General features: G+C 41.3%; 1 protein-coding gene and 1 long non-coding RNA gene across 4 annotated transcripts in view; one reads left to right on the forward strand and one right to left on the reverse strand.

Annotated features, from left to right (window-relative positions):
• LOC100849046 (CD48 antigen) overlaps positions 1-19,002 on the reverse strand; it is a 107,868-nt gene that overhangs the window by 11,704 nt on the left and 77,162 nt on the right. The gene's annotated exons all lie outside the window — the stretch shown is intronic.
• LOC112445937 (uncharacterized) lies at positions 10,763-15,919 on the forward strand. Of its 2 annotated transcripts, XR_009493843.1 has the most exons (4): positions 10,763-11,010; positions 11,452-11,516; positions 12,079-12,202; positions 14,073-15,919. It is a non-coding gene; the product is annotated as an uncharacterized lncRNA (long non-coding RNA). The 2 variants fall into 2 exon arrangements; XR_003033933.2 differs by having other exon boundaries at positions 12,079-15,919.

Raw genomic sequence — 19,002 nt, forward strand, 5'->3', positions numbered from 1 at the left:
GAGGAGCCTGGTGGGCTACAGTCCACGGGGTCACAGAGTCTGACATCACTGAGCGACTGAGTAAAGCACAGCACAGCACACAGGGGCTCATTAATACATGTAGAAGGAACCAGTGTACCATGGAAGAGGGTCTGTGGTGGGGGCAGACAGGTCTACCTCAAACAGCTCACGTTTCATGCAGAGATGTGGTTGTGCTACTGACAATATAGTAGGGTTTCATTGAAAGGATCACATTTCTGATGAGCTACTGAAGGGGGAAAGTGGAGAGGAAGGTGAGGGCTCATGGGAAGAACAGAACATAGCTTATCTCCTGCACGCACTGTACCACAGCTGGCATCCAGTTCACCTACATCAGCAATTCCCACTGTGCTCCATCAGCGTGCTCCAGACCAGCAGTTCTGAGAAATACTTCCCAAGAAAGGAGATGGGGCACAAATTCAGAAAACTCTGGGAAATGTATAGACTGGTCCCTTCTGAGATAGTCACAATCCCTACTGCTGTGGGAACATCAGTTTAAATTCTTTAATCTGGTATGTCACAACATACATAACCTTGGGATTCCATGTTCCTTCTTATTTTTTCAAGCAAATCCTTCCTGAGCTTTACTAAATTAGTGTCTGAGTCAAGTTATAACATACTTTGGAAAATGCCAACTTACAAGGTAAAGTTTAACTCTGAGCATGACATCCAAGACTAATCTCAAACATGCCTGACATTTCACCCATTCCATGCAGTTCCCTATTTGCTCACAGCTCTTTTAGCTTCTCCTCCCACCCTACTCCCCATGTCTAAACTTCTTATTGCTGTTGTGATTCAGTCACTCAGTCATGGCCGACTCTTTGCAACTCCACAGACTCTAGCACGTCAGGCTTACCTGTCCACTATCTTCCGGAGTTTGCTCAAACTCATGTCCACCGAATCAGTGATGCCATCCAACCATCTTATCCTCTGTCATCCCTTTCTCCTCCTGCTCTCCATCTTTCCCAGCATAAAGGTCTTTTCCAGTGAGTCGGCTCTTCTCATCAGGTGGCCAAAGTATTGGACCTTCAGCTTCAGCATCAGTCCTTCCAACCAATATTCAGAGTTGATTTCCTTAGGATTGACTGGTTTGATCTCCTTGCTGTCTAAGGAACTCTCAAAAATCTTCTTCACCACCATAGTTCTTCAGCACTCAACCTGCTTTATGATCCAACTATCATATCCATACATGACTACTGGAAAAGCCATAGCTTCATCTATACAGACCTGTGTTTGCAAAGTGATGTCTCTGCTTTTTAATACACAGTCTAGATTTGTCATACCTTTTCTTCCAAGGAGCCAGTATCTTTCAGTTCAATTCAGTTCAGTCTCTCAGTCGTGTCCAACTCTTTGCAATCCCATGGATTGTAGCATGCCAGGCCTCCCAGTCCATCAAACTCACGTCCATTGAATCGGTGATGATGTCCAACAGTCTCACCCTCTGTCATCCCCTTCTCCTCCTGCCTTCAATCTTTTCCAGCATCAGGGTCTTTTCAAATGAATCAGCTCTTCACATCAGGTGGCCAAAATATTGGAGTTTCAGCTTCAACATCAGTTCTCCCAATGAATATTCAGGACTGATTTCCTTTACAATGGACTGGATAGATCTTGCAATCCTAGCCTTTTCCGACACCACAGTTCAAAAGCATCAATTCTTCGGCGCTCAGCTTTCTTTATAGTCCAACTCTCACATCAATAAATGACTACTGGAAAAATCATCGCCTTGACTAAATGGACCTTTGTTGGCAAAGTAACGTCTCTGCTTTTGAATATGCTGTCTAGGTTGGTCATAACTTTTCTTCCAAGGGGTAAGCATCTTTTAATTTCATGGTTGCAGTCACCATCTGCAGTGATTTTAGAGCCCCAAAAAATAAAGTCTGTCACTGTTTCCACTGTTTCTCCATTTATTTGCCATGAAGTTATGGGACCAGATGCCATGATCTTAGTTTTCTGAATGTAGAGCTTTAAGCTAACTTTTTCACTCTTCTCTTTCACTTTCATTGAGAGGCTCTTTAGTTCTTCACTTTTTGCCATAAGGGTGGTGTCATCTGCATATCCGAGGTTATTGATGTATCTCCCAGCAATCTTAATTCCAGCTTGTGCTTCATCCAGCCCAGCATTTCTCATGATGTACTCTGTATATAAGTTAAATAAGCACGGTGACAATATACAGCCTTGATGCACTCTTTTTCCTATTTGGAAGCAGTCTGTTGTTCCATGTCTAGTTCTAACTCTTGTTTCCTGACCTGCATACAGATTTCTCAAGAGGCAGGTCAGGTGGTCTGGTATTCCCATCTCTTGAAGAATTTTCCACAGTTTCTTGTGATCCACACAGTCAAAGGCTTTGGCATGGTCAATAAAGCAGAAATAGATGTTTTTCTGGAACTCTCTTGCTTTTTCCATGATCCAGCAGATGTTGGCAATTTGATCTTTGGTTCCTTTGCCTTTTCTAAAATCAGCTTGAACTTCTGGAAGTTTATGGTTCATGTATGGTTGAAGCCTGGCTTGGAGAATTTTGAGCTTTACTTTACCAGCGTGTGAGATGAGTGCAATTGTGCAGTAGTTTGAGCATTCTTTGGCATTGTCTTTCTTAGGGATTGGAATGAAAACTGACCTTTGCTAGACCTGTGGTCATTGCTGAGTTTTCCAAATTTGCTGGCATATTGAGTGCAGCACTTTCACAGCATCATCTTTCAGGATTTGAAATAGCTCAACTGGAATTCCATCACCTCCACCAGCTTTGTTCATAGTGATGCTTTCTAAGGCCCACTTGACTTCACATGCCAGGATGTCTGGCTCTAGGTGAGTGATCACACCATCGTGATTATCTGAGTCATGAAGATCTTTTTTGTACAGTTCTTCTGTGTATTCTTGCCACCTCTTCTTAGTATCTTCTGCTTCTGTTAGGTCCATACCATTTCTGTCCTTTATTGATTCCCTCTTTGCCTGAAATGTTCCTTTGGTATCTCTAATTTTCTTTAAGAGATCTCTAATCTTTCCCATTCTATTGTTTTCTTTGCACTATTTCTTTGCACTGATCACTGTGGAAGGCTTTCTTATCTCTTCTTGCTATTCTTTGGAACTCTGCATTCAAATGGCTATATCTTTCCTTTTCTCCTTTGCTTTTGGTTTCTCTTCTTTTCACAGCTATTTGTAAGGCCTCTCCAGACAGCCATTTTGCTTTTTTGCATTTCTTTTCCATGGGGATGGTCTTGATCCCTGTCTCCTGTACAGTGTCACGAACCTCTGTCCATAGTTCATCAGGTTCTCTGTCTATCAAATCTAGTCCCTTAAATTTATTTCTCACTTCCACTGTATAATCGTTAGGGATTCAATTTAGGTCATACCTATATTGGTCTAGTGGTTTTCCCCACTTTCTTCAATTTAAGTCTGAATTTGCCAATAATAATAATCTGGCCCAGCTCAAGCGCTCCTTTCCACCTTCTGCCTGTGTGTGTTGTCCACCCTTCGCCATTGTGTGTGTTCATCCAGCTCTGTGTCTCAGTTGCTTTGTTTCATTTTGTCTGAGCCCCTCTGGACCTGCTCCTCTCAGGCAGATACGAAGTATGTTCACTCTGCATCCCAAGTCTTGTCCCATGAGCTGCTTCAGTGAACACTGGTGTTTTACCAAAAGTTTTAGTTTTGTTTTAGGTTTGAAGGATTCATTAACAAAACAAACTGCTTGTCACACACCATAAACAATTTCAATATATCATAGAGAATTAATGGACTTAATTGCAATATGCAGTCAATGAAAGAAGAGAAATAGGAACAATAGAGAAAAGTAACAGCACATACATCACAAAATTGGGCCAACCAACATGCAGACTTAGCTCTGGGAAGTCCCTCATTAGCAACAATCTGGAGTCCTAATTGGGAAAAGATCCCAGGGGATGCATCCATCCAATGGGCAAGACTACAAATTGCAGTTTCGGGGGCTCAGCTTGTAATCCCAGGCTGCAAACTGATACCATTATCAGTTTGCCTGCAAAAATGTAGCTCTGGTTTTACCTTAATCTTTTTACAATGCTGTTTGTTTCACATTGTGAACCATAGGATTTTGTTAGACTCCACGGGATTGTTCAGACCTCCAGGGGCTAAAGAATTCCAAGACCACTCCCTTTCTTATCTAAAGTGCCACCTGACTTGCTGTGTTTGCAGGCAGGCACAGAATCCAGGCAGTGTCCAGGCAGGTCAGAAACAAGTTAGAGGCCTGGTCTCCTGCTTCTGAAGCGTGAACAAGATTTCTCCCATGGGTGGAGCCAAACAGAAAGGATTCTGACAGCTCTGCACCTGCGGCCTGGGGAAAGGACACCAGCTGCTCCCGCCAGTTACACCCTCCCCGCTTGGTGTCTTTAGTAGCTTCATCTCCATGGACACCTCTCTGCCTTCAAACTGCTAGTAGTCAGCATCCTAAACATGACTGGATTTCTCTAGTGAATAATTTTCAAAGATATGTATAAATAGTTCAACAAAGAAAAATACAAGCACTTAATGGTCATTTGGGCACATGTTTAAACGTACTTGTAGTGGTAGAAATGCAAATGTAATGTGTATCAGGAACCATAAAATGTTCACGCCATCTGTTCTATTGCCCATATCTGGGAATAAATCCTAGGGAAAACCCCAAACGCTGGAAACATTTTATGCTCCAAAGCCGTTTACAGTATTCTCTGTTAAAGACCTTTTTAGTTGTGAAAAACAATACTGGAAGAACATAACAATTAATGTATAGCTTAATGAATTATAAAGAAACATCCACATAAGCACCACAGGTCACTAGATAGAACACCCCTGCACCCCAGGAATCCCTGTGTCCCCTACAAATCACAAGGTTCCCATCCCTAGAGATAAGCACTTCCTTGCTTTACTCCAGAGTTAGGCATCCATGAACATGATGAATTACTTCCCCTGTTTGGAGGGTTCACAAAAGTGAATGCACAGAGTTTGTGTTCTCTCCTCTCTGGTTTCACCCAACACTAAAAGAGCCTTTTCCTCATGTCCCTTGAAGCCAGGTGCATGCATCTGTGCAAACCAGGTAGTTATGAACAGAACCAAACATTAAATTAAACATTACATTACCAAACTATAACACTCTTCCAGGTTATAGGAGTACATGAAAGAATGTGTACAAGCTCTTAGCACAATGCCCTGTACGTGGTGTGGACTTAATACAGTTTCATTCTTACCTTCCCGCTATGACTTGGGTCTAACTGCATATCGAAACAGGATTCTGCCTGCTCCTACCCTCAGTACTGATCTGCTTCCTCTCCTGCTACCACTAATTCTTACCAGCATTCTGAAACTGAGTTCTGTCGCTCTGGTCACCAGCAACAGAGCAGTCTCAGCATTTTATCTTCTGCTGTTCACACAGCTCCCACCCTCTGAGAATTCCTTAGGATGTTCTAGGAACAGGACAAAGCCAACCCAGGCAGAACCCACCCCTCTGTCTCCCACTCCTCATTCTTCACTATATCCTTAATTTCAGCAATAGTTGTAGTGATTTAATGTAGTAATTAAATTTACATGATTTAATTAATCATTAAGTAGTAATGGTTTAATCTGTATTGCAGAGGAAAAAAGAAGAAAATACTCAGACTTTTTGGACATCTTTTTCGAAGAAGTGGAGGCAAGAGAAAAAATCTGGAAAATGGAAACAGATGATTGTTCAGGGTTGAAGCATAGGGATGCCTGTTGGAGAGGGGCAGTGATGGGCAGCGTGGAACCTGAAGAAATAGCCCTGGTGCCTTTGGTTTTCTGTCCTTTAAGAAAATCACTGTTGTGAACCCACTGCTCAGTTTCCAGGGTCTTGTGCCCTTTTGCAAAGTGGATCTTTTGTGATTGCCACTATTGTATATCAGGTTTCAGGGGAAAAGTCCTTGAAAATTCCTATAGGATAGGGAGCAGGCTTTATCGTGGAAACTTAGGGAAGTTGGCCAAGGAAAAAAGAGGAAGTGACCCTGGCTGTCTTATCATCACTTGGAAAGGAGTGGCCAGAGCTCAACAATTTGCTCGACACACAGATGGGAACTGTGCTCTAGAGGAAGGACTTAGATCCCAGGTCATTCCCCCTTCTTACAAGGCGAGGGGTGAAAGCGGGCTTGACAGTAAGGGGATAGGAAGTAAAAGCCTGCATTAAGTGCCAGAAATTTATAAGAGTTTTCTGGGGTTGCAAGCAGCCTAGCACCAGTGTCTTGGGGGATGTGGGACATTTGTAAGCCCTCTGTCCAATGGATAGAGCTCAGGACCTCATGGGACATTGACTGTGGGTGCAGACTCTCCAAATGCAAGTTCGCGTTGTCACTGTGCTTCTGACCAACTGGCTTAAATCAAAAGATCCCATGATCCCCTCCTTAGGTTAAATTAATTTGCTAGAGTATCTCACAAAATGCAGAGAAACATTTTACTTAGTAGGTTACCAGTTCACTACAAAAAGCCATAATTCAGGATCAGCCAGATGGAGGAGACACATAGGACGAAGTATGTGGGAAAGATGCATGGAGTTTCCATGATCTTGCTGGGCATGCCACTTACCCTGATTTCTGTGTTCATCAACCCAGGACTCTCTGAACAAGTTTTATTTCATTTTGTTTTTACTGGAAGCTTCATCACACAGTTATAATTGGTTAAATAATTGGTAGTTGGCAACTGATTCAACCTCCAGCCCCTCTCCCCTCCCCCAGTGCTGGGAGGTGGGACTGAAAGTCTCACTGTTCTAATCACATGGTCTCTTCCCCTGGAAACCAGCCCCAGGCTTACGTGCTTTCTAAAAGGCATCCCATCAACATAAGACACCTTCTAAGCTCTCCAAACTTAGGAAATTCCAAGGGTTTTAGGAGCTTTGTGACTGGAATGGGGATGAAGATTAAATATGTACTTCTTATTATAAATCATAATATCATAGTAATACATGAATATAACTGACTGAAACTAGTATCTGTCTGAAGCACAAAAATCACTGGACTCTAGAGTGGTTATGTCAATAAATTCAGAAAAAGTATTTTACAAAATCTAATAGCCTTTTATAGTAAATACAGCTGAAAAACAAAGAATAGATAGAAATCCCTCAATCTAATGAAGCACATCAATGAAAAATCTACATCTAACATCACACTTAATGTTGAAAGACTGGATGATTTCCCCCTAAGGCCGAGAACAAGACAAGGATATCTACTCTCACGACCTCTATTCAACATTGTCCTAGAGGTTCTAGTGAGGGCAATTAAGCAAGAAAAGGGAATATAAACCATCATAAATAATGAAGTAAAACTATCACAATCTGCTGATAACATGATTTTCTACATAGAAAATCTTAAAGAATCCACTTAAAAACTATTATAACTAATAAATGAGTTCAGCAAGGTCAGAGCAGGCAAGTTTAATACAGTTTTCTAAGGAATATAAGATAGCCAAAATAATCCTGAAAAAGAGGAGTAGGAGAACTCACACTTCCAGATTTCAAAAGTTATTAAAAAACAACAATAACATAGATAATATGGTACTGGCACAAGGACAGACGTATAGATCAATGGAATAAACTGAGAGTCCAGGAAAAAGCCAACACGATCAACTAATTTCAACAAGGGTGCCACGGCTATTCAATGAAAAATGAAAAATCTTTCCAACAAATAGTGCTCAAAACATTGGATAGTTTGGTGCCAAATAATGATGTTAGACCCTTACCTCACACCAAGCTGTGCTTAGCTGCTCAGTCATGTCAGACTCTTTGCAACCCTTTGGACAATAGCCCGCCAGGCTCCTCTGTCCATGGGATTTTTTCAGGCAAGAATACTGGAGTGGGTTGCCATTTTCTAACTCCAGGGGATCTTCCCGAACCAATAATCAAACCCACATCTCCTGTGTCTCCAGCACTGCAGGCAGATTCTTTACCTGCTGAGCCATCAGGGAAGCCCAAAATGCAGTCTAGCTGATCCTTAGATGATTTCTATGATCAAAATAGAATTACCCTATAATCCAGTAATTCTACTTCTTGGTATGTGCCTAATAGAACTGAAAAGATATGTTCTCAGAAACTTGTACACGAATGTTTGTGCTTAGTCACTCAGTCGTGTCCGATTCTTTGCAACCCCATGGACTGCAACCTGCCTGGCTCCTCTGCTCATGGGGATTCTCCAGGCAAGAATACTGGAGTGGGTTGTCATTCCCTCCTTCAGGGGATCCTCCCAATCCGGGGATCAAACCCAGGTCTCCCGCATTACAAGCAGATTCTTTACTGACTGGGCCACCAGGGAAGCCCACACGAATGTTTATAGCAACATTATTCATAATAACTAAAAGGTAGAAACAACTCAAATATCAAACAGTGGGTACATGGATAAACAAAATGTCACACACACACTCTCTCTCTCTCACAACACAGACACATACACACATACCTTGTCACTGTTACCCACCATCTCTAAGTCCTAGAAACTCTGGAGGCCTCTTGTGGGGGAGTGCAAGGCAACCTAAACAATTCAGCACAGCAAATATAACCACCCAAAATGAAGAATGGGGCTTCCCAGGTGGCTCAGTAATAAAGAATCTGCCTGCCAAGCAGGAGATGTGAGTTCAATCCTCAGACCAGGAAGATTACCTGGAGAAGGAAGTGACAATCCACTCCAATATTCTTGTCTGGGAAATCCTATGAACAGAGGAGCCTGGTGGGCTACAATCCATAGGGTTGCAAAGAGTCGGACATGACTGACTAAACATCAACAATTGAAGAATGAGGAGGTGGAGCCCTCTGTTTGTGGCTCTGCATACCCTAGGAGGGGAGTTGCATACTGCTTGGACAAGGACCAGTCTCTCTGGCTGAGTTCTTTACAGACACATCCATGATGCCTTTCATAGTCCTTGAGTGATGGCTTCATTTCAGCTGGAACAAAGCAGCCTCTTTATGGAGGAGTTATAGAGGAAATCAATCATTCAGATATATTTTTAAAAGCACATTCTCACTGAATACATTTTCTTAAAGTTACCACTTCATCTGAAAAAGAAATCTCTTGATCAATTAAGCTTACTACTCTTGAATGTGTAATTCCTGCCAGTATACACTTTAAATACTCTCTTCAAATAATTTGCCATTAGTCTTATCAAAAGATCTCAAAAAATTTATTTCTTGAGGAAGCATATGGACTCCTTTCGCCGATGTCAAACTGACTATAAGAAGACATTTCCAGCCCTTTCCCAGCAAAATATTATATTAATCGTTGCTGGAGATATAGTGGTAAACAGAAGAGTCAGGGACTCACAGTAACATAATGGAAGGAAAGAAAATCTAAACCGAAGAAGAGTGTGCTGATAAGACAAGTTTTAAGATGGGTCTTAAGAGAAAGTAAATTTGCCATATCATTCTCAAGAGAGTTATGATTTATAATGTACATTTTAAATGTGCTTTATAGTTACAAACATATACAGGAAAATTTCTGCTTCACTTCCACTGAGTAGTCAACAAAAACCAGGTTTAAATTCTAGCAGAAAATTCAATTTCAGAAATTCTGGGTTTCAGCATTGGAAGTGAAGGAAGTTCAATCCAACTAGTGCATCTTCTATTAAAAGGGGAATTGTTTGCACTTTCTATAGCAGGTAAGAGTCTCTTCCTTTAGGTGCAGAAAGTGGGTTTGACATCACAAGGGGTGTTTTGCTATACTTTCCCCTAAATCCTCCTTAGGCTTGTGCTCAGGAAGAAAGGGCTTTTCTTGGCCCTCTATCCCCCTTTCCCATGGCCCTAGAATCTGTGTCCTTTACTTCGTGGTGGTGACCAGTTGCAGGGTTTCCTAAGTACATTTGCGAAGACAGGAAACACAGAGAAGGGGCTTTGGAGACTGAGTGCCACAATCTCTGATCCACCTTACCCAGCCCTCTGCCAAGGGCCGTGGGGCAGCCTTGTGACTAAACGTGGTTCTCAGACCCACAACAACCTTCCTTCACACTGTCTTGTTTAATTTACTGCTGTCAACCAAGAGAGTCCCATAAAACATCTTCCACTTTTAATTGCCTTGTTATGTTCTTAGCCATGGTCTCAAATGAAACAGCAGATGGTATGAATGTATCTATTAAACATTATTTTGGCTGTGTATAACCAAAATACCTCAATGATAGTGGCTTACACATAATAAAAGTTTAGTTTTTGCTCAGACAAAATGAAACAAATCCAAAATGTTGTATATCTGTACCATGGAATATTAGTCATAAAAAGAATGAAATACTGACACATGAGATGACATGGAAGAACTTGAAACATTACATTATGTGAAAAAAGCCAGATTACCAAAGACCATATACTGTAGGATTCCTGTGATATGAAAGTCCAGAGTGGAGAACTCAACAGAGACAGAAGGTAGATGAGCAGTTGCTTAGGGTTTGGAGAGGGCAGGGAAAACAAATGATAGCTAAAGGGTATGAAGTTTCTTTTTAAGGTGATGAAAGTATTCTAAAATTGACTCTCAATGGCTGTACTTATCTAAAAATATACTCAAATATCATTGAATTGTGCTTTTTAAGTGTAAAATGTATATCTCAGCTTTTAAAACGTGATTGTATTTGAAGTGTAGAATAAGAACATGTGCTTTGGAAAGAGGCTGATCTGGGTTTGTCATTCTACTCCTCTCAGCCTCACTTTTCATCTGTAAAGTGGATATAATGGTCACACTTTCCTCATAGACTTTGAGAATTAATAAGGTATTGCATATCAAGAGCTTAGCCTCAGAGCCCTGTACATAGGAAGGAAAATACACAGAGCAAATGTCTGAGGCACACAAAGCCTTTTTAGCCAGCTGAAAAGGAACTTTGTTAGAACAGCAGATTTTAGCCTTTAGGTGTGGACAGCAATAGCAAATCAGTCAAAAATATTTCAAGGCCCAAAATGACACTCAGGCAGAGAAATTAGTGGTAAATATTTTTCCCAAGTTGGCAGGAGGCGGGGGCTGCTCTATTGCTCAGATTCTGAAAAGGAGCCTCTTAGATTTGCCAGCCCTGTAGAGAAGGAAGGTAAGTGAGCAGCCCCTCTCCCCCACATGTTGCTAAGCAGAAGGCTCAAGGGAAAGAAAGAGTGGACAGGACACCGGAATTTTTACATTAATGAAATATGCAGAGGCTAGCTGTCCATCCAGGTCTTGATGAGAATCAGAGGAAGATAAAAGCAGATGGATGGAGTTAGCCCATGGGAGAGTCATCCTGGCAAGAAAGGTTCTTCCTTCATCCTTGTGGACAGACTTTGATGAGTCTGGCAGTATATATCAAGATCATTTGTGGGGTCCCATGGACTCTGAAGGCCAGTGGGGAAGAAAGCATTCACTTTTTAATGGGGTTGGCATCTCATATAATGGTGGCGGTAAGAACAAGACTTTTCTCTCTAAACAAATCCCTGAGTGGGATGCAGGGGCCTCTGCCTCATTATTAGTCTGTTTTTTTCTCTAATTGTTCTTTCAGATGGTGAGGCCAGTGGGAAGTATGCATGCATTTAAAACTCCATACCAGAGATTGCAACACTAGAGGTGAACAGTTATTCAGTTACCTCATTTTTTTCTAATGCATATGTGAAATAATTGCATTTCTTGTTTTGTTACCTGCTTGTTCCAGTCTTATGACCACAAATATATAGATGTGTCTCATTTTATTTATTGCATTTCACTTCATTGCATTTTACAAATACTATGTTTTTTTACAAATTGAAGATTTGTGTCAATTCTGCATTAAGAAAATAATGGCAACCCACTCCAGTGCTCTTGCCTGGAGGATCCCAGGGATGGGGGAGCCTGGTGGGCTGCAGCCTGGTGGGCTGCAGAGTCAGACATGACTGAAGTGACTTAGCAGCATGTTTGTTTACAAATTGAAGATTTGTGGCAATCCTGCATTAAGAAAATCTATCAGAGTTGTTATTTTTAAATTAATGTATGTACATGGATTTTAAAGATATAATGCTATTGAACCTTTAATAGCATTAAAGGTTTAAGTATACTTAAGCTATAGTATAGTTTAAGTATAACTTTTATATGCGCTGGGAAACAAAAAAAATACTGTGTGACTTGCTTTATAGTGATGTTTGCTTTGTTGCAGTGATCTGGAACCCAGCCCACAACATCTCCAAGGTTTGCCGTATAATTTATTTTCCTTATCCATTTGCTTTGATTTAATGGCTTTTCTTTCTGGTGAATGAAAAATCCAGTGTTTGTGAGAGCAGGTGAGTTACTGATGCTTATCTACTGATGCATTTTTATTTCATTGTAAACAAGTTTCTGTGGCTCAAATTTAAAATGTAGAAATGAGCTTGTAGAAAACTTAGTATCTAGCCTCAATTATTTTCTATCCCCAAGAACAGTCTTACTTTTAAAAAAGAAAATTAGGAAAATCTGGTGCCATGAAGGGGCACTCCTAGAAGCCTGGGCCAGTGGTAGAGCCAAGTATTCATAACAGAAGCATCACCTGAAGAATGGGTTCTGGAGAACAGATGTGTTTGTGGAGCATTTGTGGCCTCACTGGGGACATCCAAAGGGCTTCACTTACTAAACCCAGAGACTCCTGAAGCAGGAACACATCTCCGGTCCTGTGACAGCTCACAGGCTCAGATAAGTTCAGATATTTGTCCAGAGCACTCAGGTAATAAGTAAATGAGATGATTTTCAGATATCATAAGTAGATAAGATGTGGCATTGGGAGGAGGCACTCAGGGAGGATTTATAACCTCAAGGACACTGGTCAGCACTTAAAAAATGCTGGTCACTGCGTGTCCTCAGAATCAGGGTCACAACAATCTGCCCTCAGCAACATGTTTCTAGTTGGGTCAGGAAGTTTCAGGAAGATTCTGAATGTGGGAGAAAGAGTTCCCACACTGACCATCACAGGATCAGTGCCCAGCAAGCCTCCTTGCTGTTGGGGAAAGACCTTGTTAATGGGACAGGGATGTCTAAGGTCCCTGGTCTGACACCTGTCCCCAGGCTGAGGAGTCTTTTATAACAAATAAAAAACTTGTCATTTTATTCTGTATATCATCTTTGACATAATTTTGTCAGCATGAATATATGTCAAAAAAATCCCAAGTATTATTGAAATATTGTTGCAAATGATACAACTAACAAAGAATTAATCCCCAAAATATACAAACAGCTTATATAGCCTAATATCAAAAACACAAACAATGCAACAAGAACAAAAAAAAGGGTCAGAAGATCTAAACAGATATTTCCCCAAAGAAGACATACAGATGGCCAAGATACACATGAAAAGATGCTCAACATTGCTAATTATTAGAGAAATGCAAATCAAAACTACAATGAGTTATCACCTCACGTCAGTTAGAATGGCCATCATTTAAAAGTCTACAAACAATAAATGCCGGAGAAGGTGTGGAGAAGAGGGAACCCTTCTACTTTGTTGGTGGGAATTGTGAAATGCTACTGCCACTATAGAGAACAGTAAGGAGGGTCCTTACAAAACTAAAAATAGAGCTATCATATGCAACCCCACTCTTGGGTATATATCTGGCAAAAACTATAATTTGAAAAGATACATGCATTCCAATCTTCAATGCAGCATTAGTCAAGACAAGAAAGCAACCTAAATGTCAATCAACAAAGGAATGGATAAAGAAGGTGTAGTATATGTGTATACAATGGAGTATTACTCAGTCATTAAAAAGTATGAAATAATGCCATTTGCAGCAACATGATTGGACTTAGAGATTATCATACTGAGTGAAGTAAGCCAAAGACAAATATGATATTGTTTGCAGGTGGAATCTAAAAAATAAAATACAAATGTACTATTTACAAAACAGATATAAAAAACAAACTATGATTACCAAAGGGGAAACAGGGGATAAATTAGGAGGTTGGGATTAATATATACACATTACTATATATGAAATAGATAACTAATAATGAAACTGTGTACAGGCCAATGTGTTCCTGTCTTTTAAAGTAAAATGCTGATGAGAATTAATGATTGGGAAATGTGAAGATGTGGTATTCAGTCACAAAAACAAAGAATAGTTGGGCTAAGGAACTGGTGAGAACTTAGATTACAACTCTTCTTCTTATTTAACTTATATGGAGAGTACATCATTAGAAACGCTGGGCTGGATGAAGCACAAGCTGGAATCAAGATTGCCAGGAGAAATATCAACAACTTTAGATATGCAGATGACACCACCCTTATGGCAGAAAGCAAAGGAGAAATAAAAAGCCTCTTGATGAAAGTGAAAGAGGAGAGTGAAAAAGTTGGCTTAAAACTCAACATTCAAAAAACTAAGATCATGGCATCTGGTCCCATCACTTCATGGGAAATAGATGGGGAAACAATGGAAACAGTGGCTGACTTCATTTTGGAGGCTCCACAATCACTGCAGATGATGACTGCAGCCATGAAATTAAAAGACGCTTACTCCTTGGAAGAAAAGTTATGACCAACTTAGATAGCATATTAAAAAGCAGAGATTACTTTGCCAACAAAGGTCCATCTAGTCAAGGCTATGGTTTTTCCAGTGGTCATGTACAGATGTGAGAGTTGGACTATAAAGAAAGCTGAGGGCTGAAGAATTGATGCTTTTGAACTGTGGTGTTGGAGGAGACTCTTGAGAGTCCCTTGGACTGCAAGGAGATCCAACCAGTACATCCTAAAGGAAATCAGTCCTGAATATTCATTGGAAGGATTGATGCTGAAGCTGAAACTTCAGCTGAAGCTGAATACTTTGGCTACCTGATGCAAAGAAGTGACTCATTTGAAAAGACCCTGATGCTGGGAAAGATTGAAGGCATGAGGAGAAGGGGATGACAGAGGATGAGATGGTTGGATGGCATCACCAACTCAATGGACATGAGTTTGAGTAAGCTCTGGGAGTTGGTGATGGACAAGGAGGCCTGGCATGCTGCAGTCCATGGGGTCACAAATAGTTGGACATGACTGAGTGACTGAACTGAACTGAACTTCCAAATAACAGAATCACTGAACTCCCAGTTCCCCGAAAGATATAGATAAAGGCCTGACACACATTTCTAAGTCGTTTTTCACAGGGAGCAGACTTCCTCCAGATGAAAACTGCTGACTCCATGAACCAGAATGTTAATGATGCTTGAAATATCATCTTAATGCCAACCAATCCAAGAACTGTCTGGGAGCTGATCATGCCCTGCTCCTTGAACAATATAAAACTCCTCACTACTCTTTCCAAGGTGGATCACATGGTCTTCCAGGTATTAGCTCCTGTGGCCCCTTTTGCCTGCAAAAGTAATTAAAGCTATCCTTTTCCACTTCACCCAAAACTCTGTCTCCATGTTTCTATTTGGCACCAATGAACAGAGGCCGAGTTTCGGCAACAATAAGTACCTATTGTATAGCACAGGGAGCTACACTATATGTATATATACATTTAGTATGTGTGTGTGTGTGTGTGCATGTGCACACGCTCTGTACTTAGTCACTCAGTCATGTCTGACTCTTTGCAATCCCATGGACAATAGCCCGCCAGGCTCCTCAGTCCCTGGGGATTCTCCAGGCAAGAATACTGGAGTGGGTTGCCCTCCTCCAGGGGATCTTTCCAACCCAGGGATCAAACCCAGGTCTTTCACATTGCCGGTGGATTCTTTAATCTGAGCCACCAGGTAAGCCCAAGAATACTGGAGTGTGTAGCCTATCCCTTCTCCAGGGAACTTCCCAACCCAGGGATCAATCGGGGGTCTCCTGCATTGCAAGCAGATTCTTTACCAGCTGAGCTACCCAGGAAGCATATATATATATATGAAAGTGAAAGTGAAGTCACCCAGTCGTGTCCGACTCTTTATGACCCTGTGTACTGTAGCCCACCAGGCTCCTCCGTCCATGGGATTCTCCAAGCAAGAATACTGGAGTGGGTTGCCATTTCCTTCTCCAGGGGATATTCCCAACCCAGGGATTGAACCCGGGTCTCCCGCATTGTGGGCAGATGCTCTAACCTTTGAGCTACCAGGGAAATCACACACACACACACACACACACACACACACACATATATATATATATATGTATATATATATATATATATATATATATATAAAGAGAGAGAGAGATTCATTTTGCTGTACACTTGAAACTAACACAAAATTATAAATCAACTATTGTTGTTAGGTGGCTCAGTCATGTCTGACTCTTTGCAGCACCATGGACTGCAGCACGCCAGGCTTCCCTGTTCTTCACCATCTCCAGGAGTTTGCTCAAACTCAAGTCCATTGAGTTGGTGATACCATCCAACCATCTTGTCCTCTGTCGTCCCTTTCTCCTCTTGCCTTCTATCTTTCCCAGAATCAGGGTCTTTTCAAATGAGTCAGCTCTTTGCATCAGGTAGCCAAAGTACTGGAGTTTCAGCATCAGTCTTTCCAATGAATATTCAGGACTGATCTCCTTTAGAATGGACTGTTGGATCTCCTTGCAGTCCAAGGGACTCGCAAGAGTCTTCTCAAACACCACAGTTCAAAAGCATCGATGCTTCAGTGCTCAGCTTTCTTTATGGTCCAACTCTCACATCTATATATGACTACTGGAAAAACCATAGCTTTGACAAGATGGACCTTTGTCGGCAAAGTAATATCTCTGCTTTTTAATATGCTTTCTAGGTTGGTCATATCTTTTCTTCCAAGGAGAAAACGTCCTTTAATTTCATGGCTGCAATCATCATCTGCAGTTTTGAGCTCAAGAAAATAAAAAATCTTTCACTGTTTCCATTGTTTCCCCATCTACATGCCATGAAGTGATGGGACCAGATGCCATAACCTTAGTGTTTTGAAGGTTGAGTTTTAAGTCAGCTTTTTCACTCTCCTCTTTCACTTTCATCAAGAGGCTCTTTAGTTCCTCTTCTACTTCAATAAAAATTATACACACACACACACACACACACACACACATATATATATATATATATATATATACATATACACATGTACAAATACAAATGAAATGTTCTAAAAATTTAGAGTTTGGGGGCATGAAGTGCTGAAGATAAGTCTGTGGACTTTGAGATTTTCTTATTGAGGAGTGAGTATCTTTAGAGAAATTAGCCAACACCCCTGAAAACAGCACTGATGAAATGTACTTGGTGGAATCACCGAGGAGTTATAACAGGCAGTGAGATGATGTGTATTAGGATTTGAAAAGGAGAGCAGGAAGAGGGGTCAAGAGCAAGGATGAGAGCAACAGACACTTATTGAGTGTTTATCTAATGATAAAGAAATCATGTCCATTTTCAGTCAAGGAAACTGAGGCTTCAGAATTTAAATAACTTACTGAAGGTCAAACAGCTAATATCTGGCAGAACTGTTACCTGAACCTAATGCTAGTGCCCCACATCCTTTCATGATACCAGGTGCCCTCTCAGAAACGGTGGTCTTGATCCTCCCCAGACCCTTACCAGCCCTTATCTTCTCTAAGAAAGAAAGAAACTGAAGTCGCTCAGTCGTGTCTGACTCTTTGTGACCCCATGGACTGTAGCCTACCAGGATCCTCCTTCCATAGGATTCTCCATGCAAGAGTACTGGAGTGGGTTGCCATTTCCTTCTCCAGAGGATCTTCCTGACCCAGGGATCGAACCCAGGTCTCCTGCATTGTAGACAGATGCTTTACTATCTGAGCCACCAGGCGAAGGTCCCTTCTCTAAGTTCAGTTAAGTTCAGTCGCTCAGTCCTGTCCAACTCTTTGCGACCCCATGAATTGCAGCACACCAGGCCTCCCTGTCCATCACCATCTCCCGGAGTTCACTCAGACTCACAACCACTGAGTCAGTGATGCCATCCAGCCATCTCATGCTCTGTTGTCCCCTTCTCCTCCTGCCCCCAATCCCTCCTAGCATCAGAGCCTTTTCCAATGAGTTAACTCTTCGCATGAGGTGGCCAAAGTTCTGGAGTTTCAGCTTTAGCATCATTCCTTCCAAAGAAATCCCAGGGATGATCTCCTTCAGAATGGACTGGTTGGATCTCCTTGCAGTCCAAGGGACTCTCAAGAGTCTTCTCCAACACCACAGTTCAAAAGCATCAATTCTTTGACACTCAGCTTTCTTCACAGTCCAACTCTCACATCCATACGTGACCACTGGAAAAACCATAACCTTGACTAGATGGAACTTTGTTGGTAAAGTAATGTCTCTGCTTTTCAATATGCTATCTAGGTTGGTCATAACTTTCCTTCCAAGGAGTAAGGGTCTTTTAATTTCATGGCTGCAGTCACCATCTGCAGTGATTTTGGAGCCCCCCAAAATAAAGTCTGACACTGTTTTCACTGTTTCCCCATCTATTTCCCATGAAGTGATGGGACCAGATGCCATGATCTTCGTTTTCTGAATGTTGAGTTAAGCCAACTTATTCACTCTTCTCTTTCACCTTCATCAAGAGGCTTTTTAGTTCCTCTTCACTTTCTGCCATAAGGATGGTATCATCTGCATATCTGAGGTTATTGATATTTCTCCCAGCAATCTTGATTCCAGCTTGTGCTTCTTCCAGTCCAGAGTTTCTCATGATGTACTCTGCATATAAGTTAAATAAGCACAGTGACAATATACAGCCTTGATGTACTCCTTTTCCTATTTGGAACCAGTCTGTTGTTCCATGCCTAGTTCTAACTGTTGTTTCCTGACCTTCATACAGATTTCTCAAGAGGCAGGTCAGGTGGTCTGGTATTCCCATCTCTTTCAGAATTTTCCACAGTTTATTGTGATCCACACAAAGGCTTTGGCATAGTCAATAAAGCAGAAATAGATGTTTCCTGGAACTTTCTTGCTTTTTTGATGATCCAGCGGATGTTGGAAATTTGATCTCTGGTTCCTCTGCCTTTTCTAAAACCAGCTTGAACATTTGGAAGTTCACAGTTCACATATTGCTGAAGCCTGGCTTGGAGAATTTTGAGCATTATTTTACTATAGTGTGATATCAGTGCAATTGTGCGGTTGAGCATTCTTTGGCATTGTGTTTCTTTGGGATTGGAATGAAAATTGACCTTTTCCAGTCCTGTGGCCACTGCTGAGTT

Source organism: Bos taurus, chromosome 3, assembly GCF_002263795.3.
Source record: "Bos taurus isolate L1 Dominette 01449 registration number 42190680 breed Hereford chromosome 3, ARS-UCD2.0, whole genome shotgun sequence".
Taxonomy (NCBI): domain Eukaryota; kingdom Metazoa; phylum Chordata; class Mammalia; order Artiodactyla; family Bovidae; genus Bos; species Bos taurus.